At 41.9% G+C, this 24,345-nt stretch overlaps 1 protein-coding gene across 1 annotated transcript in view; it reads right to left on the reverse strand.

The window, feature by feature from the left end:
- The window catches only part of LOC110537374 (neurite extension and migration factor-like), an 80,323-nt gene extending 56,938 nt beyond the window's left edge, over positions 1-23,385 (reverse strand). The window contains exon 1 of the mRNA XM_021623375.3: positions 22,882-23,385. The gene's annotated coding sequence lies outside the window, so the exon portion shown is untranslated. The remainder of the gene's footprint in view (positions 1-22,881) is intronic.
- Positions 23,386-24,345: the final 960 nt, after the last annotated feature.

Consider the following 24,345-nt stretch of genomic DNA (forward strand, 5'->3'; position numbering starts at 1 on the left):
TAACATAAACGCTTGGATAGCTTTTGCTGTAAAGCTTTTTTGAAATCTGACACACCAGGTGGATTAACAACAAGCTAGACTGTGTTTTGCTATATTGCACTTGTGATTTCATGAAAATGTAATATTTGTAGTAATTTAATTTTAATTTGGCACTCTGCAATTCAGCGGATGTTGACGAAAACGATCCCGCTAACGGGATGGGTGCGCCAAGAAGTTAAATCGCTTTAGCCGTGATAGTAAAATTAATGAAGGCTCCCATTGTTATTTAGTTTTATAACTATTTTTAAAGACATGGATGACTCGTATGATGTGTGATGACATACACAAATTAATGAGTGATTGATTGAAGTACTCTATATTTAAGTAGGCCTTCATGCCAATAAGTAAGTTATGCTAAAACAGCTACAGTAACAAATGCATATTCGTTTTCTTGGAATAGAAACACGTTGTACAGTGCCATATATTCCTAACTGAACCCCATTAGCCTACAGTACATCAGCTACAGTAAGAAATGCATTTTCGTTTTTCTTAGAAGAGAAAAACTATAATATTCATCAAATTAATTAAGCTACATTTCTAAAATATCAATCCCATATAGTCTGTTCTATTCAAGGCTCCCTTTGACTCTTAGGCCTAAAGTTATATGTCTCTGGTGGGAAAACTAGCATTAGCTACCATTAATGGCAACAATGGCTGACACTTAAATAACGTGTCACTTAAATAGCGTGCCATAGAATTGTGCGGCTGCCCGCAAGCTGTGCTGCAGTATGACACCACTTATAAAGGAAGAACCAACATGTTTAATTCATGTAAGACATTTTTGAAGAAAATCATTCAATCTTAAGATTGTTGAGGAATTGCACTTATTATTTTTTTAATAAGCTTCTTACGTTTTTGCGTAAGAAGTGTTTTGTGAATCTGGGCGCAGATCCTTGGCTTTCATTGCCTATATTGGCAATCATCTACCTTGAGAGGGGCTGTTTCTACGCCGACTTAAAGGGAAATAATCAGAAATGCACAATGAAAACTGGAACTGCTAGTCTTTGCGGTGGGTGGATATTGAAATTCAGTCTGTTTGCTTTGTAAATATATACACTGCTCAAAAAAATAAAGGGAACACAAAAATAACACATCCTAGATCTGAATGAATGAAATATTCTTATTAAATACTTTTTTCTTTACATAGTTGAATGTGCTGACAACCAAATCACACAAAAATTATCAATGGAAATCAAATTTATCAACCCATGGAGGTCTGGATTTGGAGTCACACTCAAAATTAAAGTGGAAAACCACACTACAGGCTGATCCAACTTTGATGTAATGTCCTTAAAACAAGTCAAAATGAGGCTCAGTAGTGTGTGTGGCCTCCACGTGCCTGTATGACCTCCCTACAACGCCTGGGCATGCTCTTGATGAGGGATCTCCTCCCAGACCTGGACTAAAGCATCCGCCAACTCCTGGACAGTCTGTGGTGCAACGTGGTGTTGGTGGATGGAGCGAGACATGATGTCCCAGATGTGCTCAATTGGATTCAGGTCTGGGGAACGGGCGGGCCAGTCCATAGCATCGATGCCTTCCTCTCTTGCAGGAACTGCTGACACACTCCAGCCACATGAGGTCTAGCATTGTCTTGCATTAGGAGGAACCCAGGGCCAACCGCACCTGCATATGGTCTCACAAGGGGTCTGAGGATCTCATCTCGGTACCTAATGGCAGTTAGGCTACCTCTGGCGAGCACATGGAGGGCTGTGCGGCCCACCAAAGAAATGCCAGCCCACACCATGACTGACCCACCGCCAAACCGGTCATGCTGGAGGATGTTGCAGGCAGCAGAAGTTCTCCACGGCGTCTCCAGACTGTCACGTCTCTCACATGTGCTCAGTGTGAACCTGCTTTCATCTGTGAAGAGCACAGGGCGCCAGTGGCGAATTTGCCAATCTTGGGTGTTCTCTGGCAAATACCAAATGTCCTGCACGGTGTTGGGCTGTAAGCACAAGCCCCACCTGTGGAAGTCTGGCCCTCATACCACCCTCATGGAGTCTGTTTCTGACCGTTTGAGCAGACACATGCACATTTGTGGCCTGCTGGAGGTCATTTTGCAGGGCTCTGGCAGTGCTCCTCTTGCTCCTCCCCGCACAAAGGCGGAGGTAGTGGTCCTGCTGCTGGGTTGTTGCCCTCCTACGGCCTCCTCAACGTCTCCTGATGTAATGGCCTGTCTCCTGGTAGCACCATGCTCTGGACACTACGCTGACAGACACAGCAAACCTTCTTTCCACAGCTCGCATTGATGTGCCATCCTGGATGAGCTGCACTACCTGAGCCACTTGTGTGGGTTGTAGACTCCGTCTCCTGCTACCACTAGAGTGAAAGCACAGCCAGCATTCAAAAGTGACAAAAACATCAGCCAGGAAGCATAGGAACTGAGAAGTGGTCTGTGGTCCCCACCTGCAGAACCAATCCTTTATTGGGGGTGTCTTGCTAATTGCCTATAATTTCCACCTGTTTTCTATTCCATTTGCACAACAGCATGTGAAATGTATTGTCAATCAGTGTTGCTTCCTAAGTGGACAGTTTGATTTCACAGAAGTGTGATTGACTTGGAGTTACATTGTGTTGTTTAAGTGTTCCCTTTATTTTTTTGAGCAGTGTATTTAGTCCCTATTTAGTTTTGTATTCAGCGGATTTCATTTAGAAAAAGCTGATGTTTTCACTCACGAACCTGCAGTTGTCAGTTGACATTCAAAGTTAGGGACGTTCTGCCGCAGAGCAGCACCACAGAGTTCTATGAGCAGTGACCACTTTTTGATCCTGCCTGTGAAGACATCGTATGTAACTTTTGAACCTTATATGGTAGAGACATGGGGTTTGTACTATTGCTTTTCTGACTGAATGTTCTATTGAATGGACATATTTGTATAAAGCTTGAAAATGACTCTATACAGGGTGTTCACCCATAAGAGGATAATTCATTCAAGTATTGAGAAAGGATTTCTGCTGAAGAACGCATGGAAAGTTTAACCAGAAAGAGAGCCAACAGAATGTCAATGTGATGTAGGCCTTGACAGAACCCAAAAGAGGGGCCAAAGATTATAGCAACAACCTTGTAAATTAGACAGTTTTGTTTTCAGCCATTCATTATTCTCCATAAAACATAACGAAGCTAAGGTGACATATTTAACTTTGCTATAAAGTCAAGACTTTAAAAGCCTCGGCTCTCATCTGGTTCAATAAGCAATTATAATGGCTACAGTTTGAGGCATGAATCATGATTCTGGATTTCACTCATATCTATATTATTTCTGCCTTTTTGATATTAATTTAGAGAGAAAACAAATGGAGCAATAAAGGTTATTCAAGGACGCTAAATAGATTTTTGTTTGAGATGAAATAACAAATACGTTCAAACAACGAATCCACAATATGTAAAATTTTCTGGTCCTGTTTTTCCTGTCTGACGTCTCTTGTAGCTCAAGACTCTTTGGCCCATTTGTGCTGCTGTATTGAAAGGCAAAAACTCAAGCTAATTGAGATTCAGCCTCTCATCTCTGTACCCATACAACCCCCTCCACTAACCCCCTCCAGTTACACAGGCAGGCCACATCTCAAACAGAGTGGGGCGGGTAAGGAGGTGGGTGGAGTGGGGCTAAGGAAGGGGAGTGGGGGGAGGGGTGTGTGACAGAAAGGGGGCAAAAGAACAGAGAAGTAGAGGGGTTGAATGCCGATTGCACGATACAGCCCATATAGGAGATGTCCTGGGTAGAACTGGAGACGTGATGGTTGAGCATGTTTTCTCCCTCTTCCTTCAGGTGGGAACTGGGAAGGAGTACAGCTACATGATAAGAGGAGCCTCTGCAGTAAACAGGAGGAGCTCTTCCTTAATACAGTCAATAACACCTCCAGCACACAAGCAAACCTAATACACACATAGTGGAAGGGTGCCATTCGTTATCACTGACCAGTTTCGGGTGTTAGATTTTGTATTGAAGACAGCTGTCAACATTGCTGGCTGACCTGCCCTTTCATTCTCCCATACATCAGCCTCCTCTTATGTTTCACTCCAAATCATTAGACAGCACGTCAAAACTAAAAGACGAATGAGCAATTAGGTTAACCTCTTATGAAACATACTGTATACAATGCATTATTAGAGTATAATCTAATAGAGTATATAATTTAGGCCTTCGTGTATTGTGTACATTTTGTACATCATTGAAGAAATGAATTATATTCTTCCCACATTTCCAGTGCAAGAAAAAAAACAAGCAAAAACAGAATTGCTGGTGACTGCATATCCCTTTGTCCTCCGTTGTCACAACTTATTTGTCATCATGCGTATGATTATCATTTTATTTCAGATCCAACCATAGGACACAAGGAGGAAAAACATGGTGACTGTAACAAAGGAGCAAAAGCTCAATATGCTCATTAACATGCAAACGGCCCTCATCCCAGGGCTTTTGAAATTAGTTTTTCCTTTTACAGTCACAAATGTGATAACTTTTCCATTATAAAGCACAAAGACTTCATTCTAGGGTGCCTGATGCCACAAATGACAGGAAATAAAAACAACTCCACAGAGTGAGACATGTCTATCACAAACGAACTCGCCACTTCATCCAGTTTAGAGTGTATCTTTTAGAGGTCGACCGATTATGATTTTTCAACGCCGATACCGATACCGATTATTGGTGGACCAAAAAGGCCGATACCGATTAATCGGCCCATTTTTAACAATTAAAAAAAAAAATAATGACAATTACAACAATACTAAATTAACACTTATTTTAACTTAATATAAAACATCAATAAGCTCAATTTAGCTTCAAATAAATAATGAAACATGTTCAATTTGGTTTAAATAATGCAAAAACAAAGTGTTGGAGAAGAAAGTAATATGTAAAAATATGTGCCATGTAAAATATGTGCCATTTAAAAAAGCTAACATTTAAGTTCCTTGCTCAGAACATGAGAACATATGAAAGTTGGTGGTTCCTTTTAACATGAGACTTCAATATTCCAAGGTAAGAGGTTTTAGGTTGTAGTTAATATAGTATTTATAGGACTATTTCTCTCTATACCATTTGTATTTCATATACATTTGACTATTGGATGTTCTTATAGGCACTATAGTATTGCCAGTGTAACAGTATAGCTTCCGTCCCCTTCCTCGCCCCTACCTGGGCTCGAACCAGGAACACATCGACAACAGCCACACTCAAAGCATCGTTACCCATCGCTCCACAAAAGCCGCGGCCCTTGCAGCGCAAGGGGAATAACTACTCCAAATCTAAAAGCGAGTGACGTTTGATATTAGCGCACATCCAGCTAACTAGCTAGCCATATCACATTGGTTACACCAGCCATTAGGCTGATAGGCTTGAAGTCATAAACAGCGCTGTGCTTGCGAAGAGCTGCTTGCAAAACGCACAAAAGTGCTGTTTGAATGAATGATTACGGGCCTGCTGCTGCCTACCACTGCTCAGTCAGACTGCTCTATCAAATCAGACTTAATTATAACATAATAACACACAGAAATACGAGCCTTTGGTCATTAATATGATAGAATCCGGAAACTATCATTTCGAAAACAAAACGTTTATTATTTCAGTGAAATACGGAACCGTTCGGTATTTTATCTAACGGGTGGCATCCCTAAGTCTAAATATTCTTGTTACATTGCACAACCTTCAATGTATGTCATAATTACGTAAAACTCTGGCAAATTAGTTTGCAATGAGCCAGGCAGCCCAAACTTGAATATACCCTGACTCTGCGTGCAATGAACGCAAGAGAAATTACACAATTTCACCTGGTTAATATTGCCTGCTAAACTGGATTAGTAGTTATAACTAGTGATTATGATTGATTGTTTTTTATAAGATAAGTTTAATGCTAGCTAGCAATTTACCTTGGCTACATCGGCATTCGCATAACAGGCAGATTACTCGTGGAGTGCAATGGTTAGAGCGTTGGACTTGTTAACTGTGCGGTTGCAAGATTGGAACCCCTGAGCTGACAAGGTGAAAATCTGTCGTTCTGCCCCTGAACAAGGCAGTTAACCCACAGTTCCTAGGCAGTCATTGCAGATAAGAATGTGTTCTTAACTGACTTGCCTAGTTAAATAAAAGGTATTAAAAAAATATTGTAAAAAATGTAAATAAAAATATTTATCGCCGCCCAAAAATACCGATTCCCGAGTGTTATGAAAACTTGAAATCGGCCCTAATTAATCGGCCATTCCGATTAATCGGTCGACCTCTAGTATCTTTAGTATCTAGAGTTTTCAAAACATTTTTTCAGGAGGGCATTGTGAAAAGGACTAATATACTGAACAAAAATATAAACACAACATGCAACAATTTTACTGAGTTACAGTTCATATTAAAGAGATCAGTCAATTCAAATAAACTCATTAGGCCCTAATCTATGGATTTCACATGACTGGGAAAACAGATATGCATCTGTTGGTCACAGATAGCTTAAAAAAAGGTAGCGGTGTGGATCAGAAAAACAGTCAGTATCTGGTGTGACCACCATTTTCCTCATGCAGCATGGCAAATCTCCTTCGCATAGAGTTGATCAGGCTGTTGATTGTTCCCTGTGGAATGTCCCACTCCTCTTCCATGGATGTGGGAAGTTGCTGGATATTTGTCGGGAACTGGAACTCGCTGTCGTACATGTTGATCCAGAGCATCCCAAACATGCTCAATATGTGACATGTCTGGCGAGTCTGCAGGCCATGGAAGAGCTATGACATTTTCAGCTTCGAGGAATTGTGTACAGATTCTTGCGACATAGGGCTGTGCATTATCATGCTGAAACATGAGGTGATGGCAGCAGATGAATGGCACAAGAATGGGCCTCAGGATCTTGTCACGGTATCTCTGTGCATTCAAATTGACATTGATCAAATGCAATTGTGTTCGTTGTTCGTAGATCATGTCTGCCTATACCATAACCCATTGACAGTACTTTGGTTTGACTTTCATTGTTGCTGAAAAAACACACAATAAAGTGGTCAGGTCCCCCTTCATTCATTCTTTCCTGGAGCCGACTACTCCCACTTTATCTTCTGATATAATCATATTATAACATATTCAGCATCCAGTAGCCTGGATTATGTTAAAATATGAAAATATTGTGATGAATTAAACATATTTGTTGTAAGAGATTAAATAAAATCCTAGACTCAAGGGTTTAAGGCCTCTGCCTCAGGATGAGATGTATTCTGAGATAAACTGTCCTTCTGGCCAATACGGTTCAAAGGACATACAGTACAGCTCTGGCGTGGATGTGTAACTGTGAGCATATTGACGCCACCTCTCAATCACTGTACCACAGTAAAGATCTTCCTGTGTAAATAATGAGCAGGGGACAAGTTAACCACCAATCAGAGGTTAGCATGGGGTTAGGCATGTTGCATGGGAGGAGGTGTTGATTTCTCCTGATAGAGTACTGGACAAATACAAACAAATGAAGCATGGCGTGGTGACTCACAGCTCTAATGAAGCAGTGTATTGACTAAATTCCCCCTCTGTCTGCGAGGCGTGCATCCCAGCTGCCCTTCTGAATACCAATTACTGTACCGATGGGCTGCTCTGTCACTCAGCCCAAATGCCAGTGAGCTGGTGTGTGTGTGAGTATGAGTGTGTGTGAGAGAGAGAGAGAGAGAGAGAGAGAGAGAGAGAGAGAGAGAGAGAGAGAGAGAGAGAGAGAGAGATGCTGTGGGTCAAAAGCTCAGAGGATGCAGAGAGGAAGGAACAGAATGTGTGAAGCTAGAGCTTTAGGTTTGCCATCTAACTGAATTCCTTTTCAGTTCCATTTTCATATCCTATCAAACCACCTATCCTCCGAAGATCTTGGAGCACTGTAATCTATTACGTGTCAGTGCTAGAGAACAAAATGCTGATGAACAAAGAGGCTCAAATTGCTACAGAACCTTTTTTTGCTTATATTTGGTGTGATGACGTGCTGACATAATTAGTCAGTAGCATAGTGAGAGGAGAAGATGACAAGCATTTGGCATCTACAGAATCATTGGTACATTGGATTGGCAAAGACTCTCATAATAGTACTGTACCTGAGGCTCAGACTGGGGACAACAATAACTGTTGTTCAATATTATAGCTCCTCTAATTCCCTCCGCACTGTTTTGTGGAAGGTCTTTGTTTGATTTCTCTCATCTTCGCCCCAAACAAAAATGAAGGAGCCGAATAAAGAGTGGGCAATATAAATAACGCTGAGCAGCCCAAGGGCAGGGCAGTACAAAGCCTAGTAAACAGCCATTGATTTGAGCAGGGCCAGGGCCGGTCCTCTCTCCGAGGAGGTGCCTCCGCTTCTACTGATGGACGGGCCTGACAGCAGCTCCTTCAGCAAACTCCTTTTATAAAAAATGTGATTAATATTTATCCAGCATTAGAGCCATCCTTAAGACTGAAACTAGACGGACTAGACAGTCCCCCCCAGTCAAGGAGTTATGGAAGAAGGGAAAACCAGCTGAAAGTCATTATTCTTTTTCAAGCCTTGAAGATTTATCGGAATCACAAGGCTGGAGAAAGGAATTTTAGGAATATTAGTTAATCCTCAATAAAAGCGTTATGCAAAGTCCTGACAGAATTACAGTACATAAAGGTAAATGTCTATGTCGTCAATTTCTTTGTGGGAGGTAGTATTTGCATTGTGTTTATCATATGCTCGATGTAGGGTTGAAAAGATTATACGTTTCTAGCAATTTTGCTCCCGAGTGGCACAGCTGTCTAACGCACTGCATCTCAGTGCTACCATCTCAGTGCTAAAGGCGTCACTACAGACCCTGGTTCGATCCCGGGCTGTATCACAACCAGCTGTGATCGGGAGTCCCATAGGGCAGCGCACAACTGGCAAAGCATCATCTGAGTTAGGGGAGGATTTGGCCGGGGTAGGCCGTCATTGTAAATAAGAATTTGACTTGCCTAGTTAAATAAAATAAAAAAGGAGTAGCAGAACAACATTGAGTACAACTTTTTATCCGTACACAGCTTAAAGGTTAATCCAACCTCTGACCTATGCACCACTGAACTTTGACATACAGCGCTTTCAGAAAGTATTCAAACCCCTTGACTTGTTCCATATTTTGTTGTGTTACAGCCTGAATTTAATGGATTCAATTGATATTTTGTGTCACTGGCCTACACACAACATGCCATAATGTCAAAGTGGAATTATGATTTTATAAATTTTTACAAATTCATTAAAAATGAAAAGCTGAAATGTCTTGAGTCAATACGTATTCAATCCATTTGTTATGGTAAGCCTAAATAGGAGTAAACATTTGCTTAATAAGTCACATGGACTCACTCTGTGTGCAATAATGTTTTATTTTACCTTTATTTAACTAGGCAAGTCAGTTACGTACAAATTCTTATTTTCAATGATGGCCTAGGAACAGTGGGTTAATTGCCTGTTCAGGGGCTGAACAACAGAATTGTACCTTGTCAGCTTGGGGATTTGAACTTGCAACCTTCCGGTTACTAGTCCAACGCTCTAACCACTAGACTTCCACTAGATGACTACCTCATCTATCGACCCCACACATGTCTGTAAGGTCCCCCCTGAGTTGAACAGTGAATTTCAAATTCAGATTCAACCACAAAGACCAGGGAGCTTTTCTAATGCCTCACAAAGAAGGGCACCTACTGTATTGGTAGATGGGTAAAAAAAAGCAGACATTGAATATACCTTTGAGCATGGTGAAGTTATTAACTACACTTTGGATGGTGTATCAATACACCCAGTCGCTACAACGATACAGACGTCCTTCCTAACTCAGTTGTCGGAGAGGAAGGAAACCACTCAGGGATTTCACCATGAGGCCAATGGTGACTTTAAAACAGTTACAGAGTCCACAACTAAGAGGTTTTAATGTCCCCTGTTTTGGGGAACTGCTTGGTTCTGGTACTGGTTCCGACCAACATTTTCACTTTTAAATCGATCTGTGGACACCATAGATCAAAACGGCTTGCATTGAGCGTTAGCCCTGATTCTCACAGACGCAGGAGTATGTCTCTTTTGCCTGTGTGAAGCAGGATGTGAAATCTGCCACCACTAGAATCTGGAATGTCCCTCCTACCATTTCATTGGCTCTTCAGACTTTCCATCAACTCCTGACTGAACCCTACGTCACAGCCACAAACAATGCATAAGCCTTGACTCATTACATCGTAGCGCAGCGTGGTTTTGTCGCTGTAGCACCTTCAGAGATCGATTTAGAGCCAGTAGTCTAATATGAGCCACGATTAATATGAGATGAAAGGTGAGTTCCTAATGAGTTCATGAAGCCACACTAGAGCTCTGTGAGAAGTTCACAGCGGTGGGGGCAGACGTTTTGAACAAGAGAGACCTTTAGAAAATATGCACATTTTCTCTAACTCTAGACATACAAATATGTATTTTACAGTTATAAGGAAGGTGAAATCTCATAGTTTATAATTTGATTATACTATATTTAGTAAGCATATATGTCATTTCAAGCCTTAGTCATACAGTTTTGTAGAATAGGAAATACATCATAAAATATTTCATATTTTCATATTTTTATCATATTTGTACTGGATACTTGAGCTTGTGTCCTCAAAATTGACTGCAGCAATTTATAACTTTTTCTACCAGAAAGGTGAGATTTTAACCTTTCTTGGAGTATGCAGCATTACTAGTTATTGTTTATGGCCCTCTCATAATAAATCATTACTTTGGAGGATTAAGTAGATTACATTTCCGGTTACATTTTGTTACATTTAACTGGTTAATGGCTGTGATAGGAGAAAACTGAGGACGGATTGTGTAGTTACTCCACAATACTAACCTAATAGACAGAGTGAAAAGAAGGAAACCTGGACAGAATAAACAATTTGCAATAAGGCACTAAATTAAAACTGCAAACATGTGGCAAAGAAATTACCTTTATGTCCTGAATACAATGCGTTATGTTTGAGGCAAATCCAACACAACACATCACTAAGTACCCCTCTTGATATTTTCAAGCATAGTGGTGGCTGCATCATGTTATGGGTATACTTGTCATCAGCAAGGATGGGGAGTTTTTTAGGATAAAAAGAAATGGAATAGATCTAAGCACAGGCAAAAACCTAGAGGTAAAGCTGGTGCAGTATGTTTTCCAACAGACACTGGGAGACAAATTCACCAGTCAGCACGACAATAACTTAAAACACAAGGCCAAATATACACTGGAGTTGCTTACCAAGACGAAATTGAATGTTCCTGAGTGGCTTAGTTACAGTTTTGACTTAAATCGTCTTGAAATATATATTTTTTAAGAATAATGTGCAAATATTGTACAATCCAGGTGTGCAAAGCTCTTAGAGACTTACCCAGAAAGACTCACAGCTGTAATCGCTGCCAAAGGTGATTCTAACATGCATTGACTCAGGGGTGTGAATACTTATGTGAACAAAATGTGGAAAAAGTCAAGGGGTCTGAATACTTTCGGAATGCACCGTATCAATACAACATGTAATTGAGGAAACACTGAGAGACTGGAGAGTATGGTCATTTACTGAGAGGTTGACCTGAGAGGTTAACCAAAATGTTGAGGTGTCTGATTGTGAGAGACAGGACATAACAACAGCCATACCTTTGAAAACTTGGGCCCTATCAAAATAGAAACGTAAAACATTGCTGTTTTCTTTTTGTTTGAATGCAAGGAGGAACTTTTCTGATGACACAAGTCATTAATGGCTGGCAGAACGACTCCTCCCCCATCACAGCTCTAGTGCATTAAACTGGAGGCTCCATTTTCAAGGGGGGGGACGACGACGACACAAAAACCTCCTGCCAATCCTCTCTGAATGCATGCCCCTACAACAACAGCACTAGGGCCTCTTTACAGAAAGACCTCTGACGGACAGCCTGACATTCTGCAACAGCCCAGAATGCCAACATGCACTCAGACTACAATAGCAACACCTTCTCCCTAAATATCATTGTGAATCAAAGCCAATAGTCACATATTTGTTAATAATAGAAACGTGCAAGAGTCCTCAGCTAAGAGACATTGGTAATAGGTTATTTAGCAAATAAGGATGGAGCTGAGAGAAAAATCTAAAGGTACAGATGTAACAACTGTCTTCACTGCTTCTAACTCTCTAATGCCTTAGGGAATCTACAAAATGTTAGTTCTTTAAGAGTGTGTGTGCCATATTTATGCCTTATTAATATATACTGAGTATACAAAACATTAAAAGGGATAATCCACCCCAGAAATAAAAATCATGAAACTCCAGTCGATTTGGTGAAAGCCTATGTTCTGCCAGTGGGTAAAATAAATCCCTATGATTTAACTTCCAAGTCAGTGGTCGCCATCTGGTCGATTGACTGGTCGATCTTCCAGGCATTCCTAGTCGATCACCAAACATTTCTGGAAAAAAGCTAAAGATAAAGGGGCCAACAGTAGGTGCAAAAACTGGTCAGTCTCACAGCAGGAAAAGAAGGAGAGAACAGGGACCGTGAGAGGCAGACCCTCTGCTGCCCTTCCTCCCTCCACTGAGATTAATGCTGTGTTCAAAACATCTGGGAACTCCTATATATCTAACTTCAAACCACAGTGCGTTCAAGGCAACTGGGAAATCGGAAATAAAAACGAGATCCAACTGGGAATAATAGATTTGAACGGTAATCCAACTCGGAATTCCAAGTCGGACACTCAGGCATCTTTCTAGAGGGCAGACTTTTCAAACTGAATATCACCAACGTCATGATTTGACCTCGTTTTTTTTTCTGAGTTCCCACCATATGTACAAAATTTGTGGATTTGGCCATTTCAGCCAAACCCATGGCTGACAGGTGTATAAAATCGTGCACACAGCCATGCAATCTTCATAGACAACCATTGGCAGTAGAATGGCCTTATTGAAGAGCTCAATGACTTTCAAAGTGTCACCGTCATAGGATGCCATCTTTCCAATAAGTCAGTCCGTCAAATTTCTGCTCTGGTCCACTGTAAGTGCTGTTATTGTGAAGTGGAAACGTCTAGGAGCAACAACGGCTCAGTCGCGAAGTAGTAGGCCACACAAGCTCACAGTCAATTTGCTTACCGCCCCAATACAGACGATGCAATCGCCATCACACTGCACACTGCCATCTGGACAAGAGGAATACCTATGTAAGAATGCTGTTCATTGACTATAGCTCAGCATTCAACACCATAGTACCCTCCAAGCTCATCATTAAGCCCAGGGCCCTAGTGTCTGAACCCTGCATTGTGCAACTAGGTCCTGGACTTCCTGACGGGCCGCCCCAGGTGATGAAGGTAGAAAACATCACCTTCACTTCGATGATCCTCAACACAGTGGCCCCACAAGGGTGCATGCTCAGCCCCCTCCTGTACTCCCTGTTCACCCATGGCTGTGTGGCCACGCATGCCTCCAACTCAATCATCAAGTTTGCAGATGCCACAATAGTAGTAGGCCTGATTACAAACAACGATGAGACAGCCTTCTGGGAGGAAGTGAGGCCCCTGGGAGTGTGGTGTCAGGAAAATAACCTCTCACTCAACGTCAACAAAACAAAGGAGATGATCGTGGACTTCAGGAAACAGCAGAGGGAGCAACCCCCTATCCACATCGACGGGACCACAGTGGAGAATGTGGAAAGCTTCAAGTTCCTCGGCGTACACATCACTGACAAACTGAAATTGTCCACCCACGCAGACAGTGTATTCAACATCAGGAGGCTGACAAAATTTGGTTTGGCACCTAAAACCCTCACAAACTTTTACAGATGCACAATTGAGAGCATCCTGTCAGGCTGTATCACCGCCTGGTACGGCAACTGCACTGCCCGCAACCGCAGGGCTCTCCAGAGGGTGGTGCGGTTTGCCCAATGCATCACCGGAGGAAAACTGCCTGCCCTCCAGGACACCTACAGCACCCAATGTCACAGGAAGGCCAAAAAGATCATCAAGGACAACAACCACCCAAGCCACTGCCTGTTCACTACGCTATCATGGGACGGAGAGACTGAAAAACAGCTTCTATCTCAAGGCCATCAGACTGTTAAATAGCCATCACTAGCACCTTAAGAAGCTGCTGGCCTATAGACTTGAAATCACTGGCCACTTTAATAATGGAACACTAGTCACTTTAATAATGTTTACATATTTTGCATTACTCATCTCATATGTATATGCTGTATTCTATTTTATTCTACTATATCTTAGTCTATGCCGCTCTGACATTGCTTATCCAAATATTTATATAATCTTAATTCCATTCCTGTACCTTAGTGTGTATTGTTGTGAAATTGTTAGATATTACTTGTTAGATATTACTGCACTGTTGGCGCTAGAAACACAAGCACTTCGTTACACCCGCAATAACATCTGCTAAACATGTGTATGTGACCAATAACATTTGATTTGATTTGACAGAGTGGGACCGCCGAGTGCTGGAGCGTGTAAAAATCGTCTATCTTCGGCTGCAACACTCACTACCAAGTTCCAATCTGCCTCTGGAAGAAACGTCAACACAATAACTGTTCGTCTTCAGCTTCATGAAATGGGTTTCTATGGCTGAGCAGCCGCACACAATCCTAAGAGATCACCATGCGCAATGCCAAGCGTCGGCTGGAGTGGTGTAAAGCTCGCCGCCATTGGACTCTGGAGCAGTGGAAACGAGTTATCTGAAGTGATGAATCACGCTTCACCATCTGGCAGACGAATCTGGGTTTGGTGGATGCCAGGAGAACACTACCTGCCCCAATGCATAGTGCCAACTGTAAAGTTTGGTGGAGGAGGAAAAATGGTCTTAGTTCCAGTGAAGGAAAATCTTAATGCTACAGCTTACAATGACATTCTAGGCTATTCTGTGCTTCCAATTTTGTGGCAACAGTTTGGGGAAGGCCCTTTCCTGTTTCAGCATAACAATGACCCCATACACAAAGCGAGGTCCATACAAAAATGGTTTGTCGAGATCAGTGTGGAAGAACTTGACTGGCCTGCACAGAGCCCTGACCTCAAATCCATCAAACACCTTTGGGATAAATTGGAAAGCCGATTGCGAGCCAGTCCTAATCGCCCAACATCAGTGCACGACCTCACTAATGCTCTTGTGGCTGAATGGAAGCAAGTCCCAGCAGCAAGTTGAAAAATATATGGCAAATAGAAACTGGGTGGTCTTCATAGATAGATGGGAGGGGTTGAGCGTGGCTGAAGGACTAAAAACAAACAAAAGATAACTCATGTAAAATATACTGTGTCCGTAAAATGTATAGAGTTTCAAGTGTTAATGTCACATGCACAAACAAGTACATATAATATGTATAAGCTGGAAGTAGAAGTGTTGTTGTCCATTCGTTTACTCCAATTAGGGGAGGGGTGGCAAGGTTAGGGGAAAATAATAAAGGAAAAATATATTTATATACAGTACCAGTCAAGAGTTTGGACACGCCCACTCATTCAAGGGTTTTTCTTTATTTGTACAATTTTCTACATTGAAGAATAATAGTGAAGACATCAAAACTATGAAATAACACATACGGAATCATGTAGCAACCAAAAAGTGTTTTGAGATATTTGAGATTCTTCAAAGTAGCCACAAAGTAGCCACCCTTTGCCTTGATGACAGCTTTGCACTCTTGGCATTCTGTCAGCCTGTTTTGAGACCCGCATTTTTTTGGGGGGGGATTTGCCTGTTTTGCATGTTATTTTTCATTAATACGTGCTACATATCAGGGCCTCCCGGGTGGCGCAGTGGTTAAGGGTGTACTGCAGCGCCAGCTGTGCCATCAGAGTCCCTGGGTTCGCGCCCAAGCTCTGTCGTAACCGGCCGCGACCGGGAGGTCTGTGGGGCGATGCACAATTGGCCTAGCGTCGTCCGGGTTAGGGAGGGATTGGTCGGTAGGGATCTCCTTGTCTCATCGTGCACCACTGTGGCGGGCCGGGTGCAGTGCGCGCTAGCCAAGGTTGCCAGGTGCATGGTGTAGCCTCCGACACATTGGTGCGGCTTGCTTCCGGGTTGGATGCGCGCTGTACGGCTGGTTGGGTTGTGTATCGGAGGACGCATGACATTCAGCCTTCGTCTCTCCCGAGCCCGTATGAGACAAGATAGTAGCTGATACCACGAAATTGGGGAGAAAAAAAGGCTAAAAAGGCTATAACCAGAATAGAAAGAGGAATGGGAGACCCCGGTGCACAACTGAGCAAGAGGACAAGTACATTAGAGTGTCTAGTTTGAGAAACAGACGCCTCACAAGTCCTCAACTGGCAGCTTCATTAAATAGTACCCGCAAAACACCAGTCTCAACGTCAACAGTGAACAGGCAAATCCAGGATGCTGGCCTTCAAGGCAGAGTTGCTCTGGCTCTGGCTCTGGCTCTGCTCTGTGTTCTTTTGCCCATCTTAATCTTTTCATTTTATTGGCCAGTCTGAGATATGGCTTTTTATTTGCAACTCTGCCTAGAAGGTCAGCATCCCGGAGTCTCCTCTTCACTGTTGATGTTGAGACTGGTGTTTTACGGGTACTTGTTGAGGATGACAACGAACCATCCTCAACAAGGTTGGAAAGTGACAGTGAAGATGAGGCCTCAGAGTCTGACGTTCAAGAGGTGGGCATTGAGGAGGTCCAGGGAGAAGACATGGAAGCCTGAGAGGAAGACAACCAAAGACAACCAAAGCTTTAGTTTCTAGACTATCATTCACAGATGTATGTTGAAAACGTTTTTGGGAGATGCGATGAATCATTGGGGATCATTCAATATTCCCTTCTTTGTTGTTCAGTGAAATCATCCCATGCAAAGAGTCAACTCATTTAATTAAAGTTCAATTCGTAAATTGTAAAAACTCAATTGTTTTTAAAAATGTATATTGGAAGGATTTAATACTTTTTTAATTGTGTCTACTTATGATCATGTAAAAGGTTTATGTTTCTGTCTCCATATGATATGGTAAATATATGCTATGCAAAAAACATCTACATTTAAATGGTATTAATATTACTTTGCATGTATTTCCATTAATTCACATATACAGTGGGGCAAAAAAGTATTTAGTCAGCCACCAATTGTGCAAGTTCTCCCACTTAAAAAGATGAGAGAGGCCTGTAATTTTCATCATAGGTACACTTCAACTATGACAGACAAATTGAGATTTTTTTTCTCCAGAAAATCACATTGTATGATTTTTAATACATTTATTTGCAAATTATGGTGGAAAATAAGTATTTGGTCACCTACAAACAAGCAAGATTTCTGGCTCTCACAGACCTGTAACTTCTTTAAGAGGCTCCTCTGTCCTCCACTCGTTACCTGTATTAATGGCACCTGTTTGAACTTGTTATCAGTATAAAAGACACCTGTCCACAACCTCAAACAGTCACACTCCAAACTCCACTATGGCCAAGACCAAAGAGCTGTCAAAGGACACCAGAAACAAAATTGTAGACCTGCACCAGGCTGGGAAGACTGAATCTGCAATAGGTAAGCAGCTTGGTTTGAAGAAATCAACTGTGGGAGCAATTATTAGGAAATGGAAGACATACAAGACCACTGATAATCTCCCTCGATCTGGGGCTCCACGCAAGATCTCACCCCGTGGGGTCAAAATGATCACAAGAACGGTGTGCAAAAATCCCAGAACCACACGGGGGGACCTAGTGAATGACCTGCAGAGAGCTGGGACCAAAGTAACAAACAGTAACGCCGCCAGGGACTCAAATCCTGCAGTGCCAGACGTCTCCCCCTGCTTAAGCCAGTACATGTCCAGGCCCGTCTGAAGTTTGCTAGAGAGCATTTGGATGATCCAGAAGAAGATTGGGAGAATGTCATATGGTCAGATGAAACCAAAATATAACTTTTTGGTAAAAACTCAACTCGTCGTGTTTGGAGGACAAAGAATGCTGAGTTGCATCCAAAGAACACCATACCTACTGTGAAGCATGGGGGTGGAAACATCATGCTTTGGGGCTGTTTTTCTGCAAAGGGACCAGGATGACTGATCCGTGTAAAGGAAAGAATGAATGGGGCCATGTATCGTGAGATTTTGAGTGAAAACCTCCTTCCATCAGCAAGGGCATTGAAGATGAAACGTGGCTGGGTCTTTCAGCATGACAATGATCCCAAACACACCACCCGGGCAACGAAGGAGTGGTTTCGTAAGAAGCATTTCAAGGTCCTGGAGTGGCCTAGCCAGTCTCCAGATCTCAACCCCTTAGAAAATCTTTGGAGGGAGTTGAAAGTCTGTGTTGCCCAGCAACAGCCCCAACACATCACTGCTCTAGAGAAGATCTGCATGGAGGAATGGGCCAAAATACCAGCAACAGTGTCTGAAAACCTTGTGAAGACTTACAGAAAATGTTTGACCTCTGTCATTGCCAACAAAGGGTATATAACAAAGTACTGAGATAAACTTTTGTTATTGACCAAATACTTATTTTCCACCATAATTTGCAAATAAATTAATAAAAAATCCTACAATGTGATTTTCTGGATTTTTTTTCTAATTTTGTCTGTCATAGTTGAAGTGTACCTATGATGTACCTAGGCCTCTCTTATCTTTTTAAGTAGGATAACTTGCACAATTGGTGGCTGACTAAATACTTATTTGCCCCACTGTATACCCGTTAATTTCCATATATTCCCGTTAATTCTCACAGAAGGTTTCCACCTCTGAATATTCCCCAAAGTGTGCAACCCTAATAAGGCAGCTACAAAATGCAGGTGTTCCAGCCTAGCTCAGTACTTTCTGTGGTGGTGGGGCAAGCCAGCAGAAGATACGGAGCGTTGCCCCGTGATTGGCTCAGTGTTCTGTCACTCATGGGAACACTACGTCACCGCCAAGTCTAACGGTAGAGATCGAAAATTCAAGCCCCTTGGGTGCTGCCATAGAGTTACATTAGAAGTGCTCATCCAAGAAGGCTCAAGGTCATTGGCCACAGATAAAATTAAGTCAAATCACATTATATCTACAGTAGCTTTGATTGGACTATGAACATCATACTTTCAAAATCTTAGCTAGCAGTCATCATCATGAATCAATTTGACAATCTGCTGGCAAATCCTTTTAAATCCTTGTCATTTGAAGATAAATAATTATAGATAAAACATATCGGTGCTCATCGGCCATTGGACATAAACATGGATGTGTGGTCCAAGTCTACGTTTAATGGTCTCTTTTCTTAGTTTAAAATGATATACATTCAACATTGGCCTTGCTGTCAATGAAGCATGATTTGTGCCTCGCTCAAAACAATTGCTAACTCAGAATTACAAAATCTGACTTTACTGAGTTCAAGACAACTGGAAACTCGGGAAAAACGAGCTACAACTGGGAAAATGTTTGAAAACGTTTTGAACCTTCATCCAACTCGGAATTGTAAATCGGGATCTCAGGCCTCTTTCTAGAGCTACGACCTGAAGATCAATGACGTCATCATGATTGAACTTTTTTTGGAGTTCCCAGTTGTCTTAAAAGAACCATAAATCCAGAGAATGCCAGACTTTGATGACAAAGTTTGATGACAAAATTTGCCCACGAAGGACCGCTGCGCCACCTTCCTGTTCAAGTGATCACAGCACAACAAGGTGAGTCCAAAAATGTTCTGTATGCTGCTGCATAAATGATGTTATACGCCAAGGAGATATGTATACTGTAGTTAAGAAAGTAATACTAAGTGTATGTTGTGTAGTAAGCTGTTAGTAGCCCATGTGCCTCACCCTAATAATTTAGTATATTTTCACCTCTTAATTTCGCCTACTGTTCTGACTTGGTGGTGCACATGTAGCCTATAACCTGTTTTTGAGAAATGTAATCATCACATACTGTAAGAACTTTAATTGTCTGCTTATATGCCCCCTTTATTTATCCTATGGTTCTGACTTGGTGTACAGGGAGAACACTGTAAGAACGGCCCATGTTCTGAATTCTGTCGTATGTACATTTCAAAAGTGCTGAACAAATAGTTATACTGACTAGGTACGTCCAAGCTTGTTCATTAATGTCTTAATCGTAATTCGGATTGCATCTTATCCGCCCTTATTACATATTTTGTACATCTCAATTGTCAGTAGAAACCACATTTGTTTAAGCAAGGCAGTAAATTAGGCTGAAAGGCAGTAAATGAGGCTGAATTAACTGTTTCGCTGCCAGACAAGGCTCTGCTGATAGCCAGGTGTAGCAGTGGTAAGGTGTTGGGACTGCTGTTGGGACAGCTTTAGGTAGGCTCAAACAGTTTGTGGGCCACTGTTTGTCACCGTTATAGTGTAATTAATGTATTGTTTAGTGTTGTGTTGTGTAGTGGCTTTGCTGGCATGCATCCCACATTATAATTTGTTTGCTCCACCAAGATTGACGTGCTAAAATCGCCATTGGTTAACTCCAATGCTTCCCACAGTTGTGTTAAGTTGGCTGGATGTTCTTTGGGTGGTGGACCATTCTTGATACACACTGTGACAAAAACCCGTTGCAGTTCTTGACACAAACTGCTATGCCTGGCACCTACTAGCATACATTGTTCAAAGGCACTTAAATCTTGTGTCTTTCCCATTCACCCTCTGAATGGCACTCATACACAATCCATGTCTCAAGGCTTAAAAATAATTATTTAACCTGTCTCCTCCCCTTCATCTACTGTTTGAAGTGGATATAACAAGTGACATAAATAAGGGCTCATAGCTTTTACCTGGATTCACCTGGTCAATCTATGTCTAGGAAAGAGAAGGTGCTCTTAAGGTTTTGTATACTCATTGTATAATACCATATGCAAAAGTCTCACAGAGGATATTTTTCAATAAAGAAATACAGCAAGTGATTCCTTCATAATTGGACATAGAGAGACAAACCAGAGTCATCCAGGACCACAGCAGTGGGGTTGGTGTTTGTATCTGCCTGCCAGTGAGGAGGATAGAGGTTAGAAACATTGTGAATGTTACAGGCCCAGCATGGGCAGCTAAAGATCTCAGCACTCTGCTCTGCTCTAATGTCTGTCTGTCTGTCCCACTAGAGAGGAAGCTCAGTTCAGACTTTTTCCCTGCGGTCATGAAAGTAATCAAAAAGGGCTGAGCCACCCATCTCACGGGGTCGTTACCTTTCTGTTAATTACAGCATGCTACCTCAACTCCCTCCGATGCCGAGCAGCGCCACAGTCACCGCAACAATGCAGTACTGAGCCGAGGGGGTTATCTCTGAGTGAATTAATGAATGACTGACAACCAGGCACAAAAACATTTGCCCACTATTCAACAGGTTAAATCGTATGAAAATGTGTCTGTTCATGTTCTGTATGGTCATTTTAACTGGTGGGAAATACCGGTTTATACCATACATACCGGCTCCTATATAGAAGACTGAAATGTGTTAATCAGTGTGACGTCTACCCAGGTATTGGTACAACCTTTCACCCAACCTCCCAGGCAGCCTCGCTCCTCCCCTCTCTGGCACTACTTTCAGATAAACACAATGCAGTGCTGTGTGCAGCCCAGCCTTCAAGGACCTGCTCTCTCTGTTCTCTCTGAGAACATTGGGCTGCTGAAGTAAGGAAGACAAAAACCCATAGAACGGAGGCACAGAGGACTACATTAAGTGGATTGTTGTTGTCTCACCCTGAACATGCCTAATCCTATTCACTTTCAAACATAATAGGCAAAATGGGATGGGTAAAAAACAGCATGTTTCTTCAAAACTACTTTAGTACCTTATAACATCAATGGAGCGACATGGGGCTGGACAACCAAACAACACATTGGGACAGTAAAGGAAACGTACTAGGTCTGGCACTGGGATGGGTAGCTCTTAGCAGGAACCCTGCTTGAGTTGATATACAGACCTGATCAAATTAAAGGATTTTCAGTGCCTATTATTGGGGACACTCTGGGCTAAATTAAGAGGGTGTATTTCGTCCTCTTATCTACTGTATTTTCAAAAACATGAAACCCCAAAAAATTACCTTCAACTTCAAATTAACACTTGTGCATAATTAAGCCTGATAAACAATTCCCCAGCCCTTTCACAAGGGAATGTTGTTGAGTTAAACTCTGCCTCTTAGGGACAACCACCTGTGAAGGATAGCTTTAACCAGGCATTATTCTGGAAAGATGGTGAATCATTTAGTTGTGCTATCCCTGCAATTTGGCAGAGAGCTCCATATATGTTATTGCCATCCATGTGAGAAGTAGGATCGAGATGTAATCTTACAATGATAATAATACTGTAATAACAATAATGTTGAGACAATTTTTATTTGCTTGTCCTTTTTGTAAACACTAAGAGTGCATTTATGCGAGTGCGACAGGTCTGACCTTATGTCACATACAAATATGAACAGAAATTGAACACAGCATCTAACCACAGGGAAAGAAGAAAAGCTGGGAACTCCATGCTGAAAATAAATGAATCTGGGAGCAGAGAGCAATGGTCGATTTCATGCCAAGGGGAGCACATTATTCAGTGAAATGTTCAAGTTTAAGCATCTTGTTTATTGAACTAAGCACTGCCAAATACTGCAAAGGTTGTCCAGGACCTGGACTGACAATTCTCATATTGCCTGTGTGTTTTGGGGGATGGGATATGGGGTGCAGTTTGCTGGTACCTCTAATGCTCCAATGTAGGGTATCACTTTTTTTCTTAATAAGGAATGTTGTCTTTCAATGCATTTTATGACAATTGCTTTTCTGCACAGTTTAAAAGTGAAGTAACTGTATACAATTAAATACATTCTTAAATATACAAACACAACAGATGAATGTTGATTTAACGTGATACATGAAATACCCTCCCCCCTTTTCTCTCGAATGCAGCCGAAGAAATTGTAGGCTATTTGACGTTGCATATTCTTTATGCAAGTGTGTTGCCCTGAACTGAGAACCATATTCGTCATTGTACAACATTTAACTTACCTCTCTTTTCACACGGGCTGCGCTTTTCCCGTCGTCATCATTCCATTTACAGTTATTTATTTGACAGATGGAAACTGTATCTTCTCCTCAATGCAGCGAGTGCGACCTCACCATGTTTTTCCCAAGCCCGGACTCCCTGTATCAGCAGGTGGACGCGCCTCCCTATGATGGAGACAGCGTGCCTTTGCCCCCCTACCACTCCATTTTATTGTACACTCTTCTTCGTAATCCAGCAAACAATAAAATATATTGGCCATTCCATGTGTCGTGTACATTATGTTATATAAAAGAGCGCCATGTTCGTGTTCGTTTCCTATGACGCACCCTGGATCAATGTACACCGAAACTGGATGATGCTATTGTTATGTCCTATCTTTTTTTCCACAGATGCACCCCGTCCCTGACAACGACGGTAGGCTCGTGCCAGTTTGCTCCCCCTCTTTTGCGACGTGCCATAAAGAGCGCGCCCACAAATTTCACTCGGGACCGCGCTTCTCCATGCCCAGTTTAACAGGTGCAGTTTGGTTCTCAAGGAAATTAGCTATTACAATGCCATCACTCGAGTTGACACTTTAATTGACAAGCAGAGCTCTCTTCTCTTACAATTTATATTTAGCTAAACCGGAGCCTAATTTTGGGGCTTTATAAATTGGATGGATTATATGCTGAACAAAAATATAAATGCAATAAGCAACAATTTCAAATATTTTACTGAGTTACAGTTCATATAAGGAAATCAGTCAATATAAATACATTCATTAGGCCCTAATCTATGTATTTCACATGACTGGGAATACAGATATGCATCTGTTGGCCACAGATACCTTAAAAAAAGGTAGGGGCACAGATCAGCAAACCAGTCAGTTTCTGGTGTGACCACCACTTGCCTCATGCAACGCGACATGTCGTTCGCATAGAGTTGATCAGGCTGTTGATTGTGGCCTGTGGAATGTTGCCCCACTCCTCTTCAATCAGTTTGCAAAGTTGCTGGATATTGGTGGGAACTGGAACACGCTGTCGATCCAGAGCATCCCAAAATGCTCAATGGGTGACATGTCTGGTGAATATGCAGGCCATGAAAGAATTGTGCCATTCTCAGCTTCCAGGAATTGTGTACAGATCCTTTTTATTTTTTATTTTAATTCACCTTTATTTAACCAGGTAGGCAAGTTGAGAACAAGTTCTAATTTACAATTGCGACCTGGCCAAGATAAAGCAAAGCAGTTCGACACATACAACAACACAGAGTTACACATGGAGTAAAACAAACATACAGTCAATAATACAGTAGAAAAATAAGTCTATATACAATGTGAGCAAATGAGGTGAGATAAGGGAGGTAAAGGCAAAAAAAGGCCATGGTGGCAATGTAAAAACAATATAGCAAGTAAATAGAAATAATGGGGTGCAAAGGAGCAAAATAAATAAATAAAGTAGGGAAAGAGGTAGTTGTTTGGGCTAAAT

Source organism: Oncorhynchus mykiss, chromosome 12 (assembly GCF_057628025.1).
Source record: "Oncorhynchus mykiss isolate SJ-2025 chromosome 12, ASM5762802v1, whole genome shotgun sequence".
NCBI lineage: Eukaryota > Metazoa > Chordata > Actinopteri > Salmoniformes > Salmonidae > Oncorhynchus > Oncorhynchus mykiss.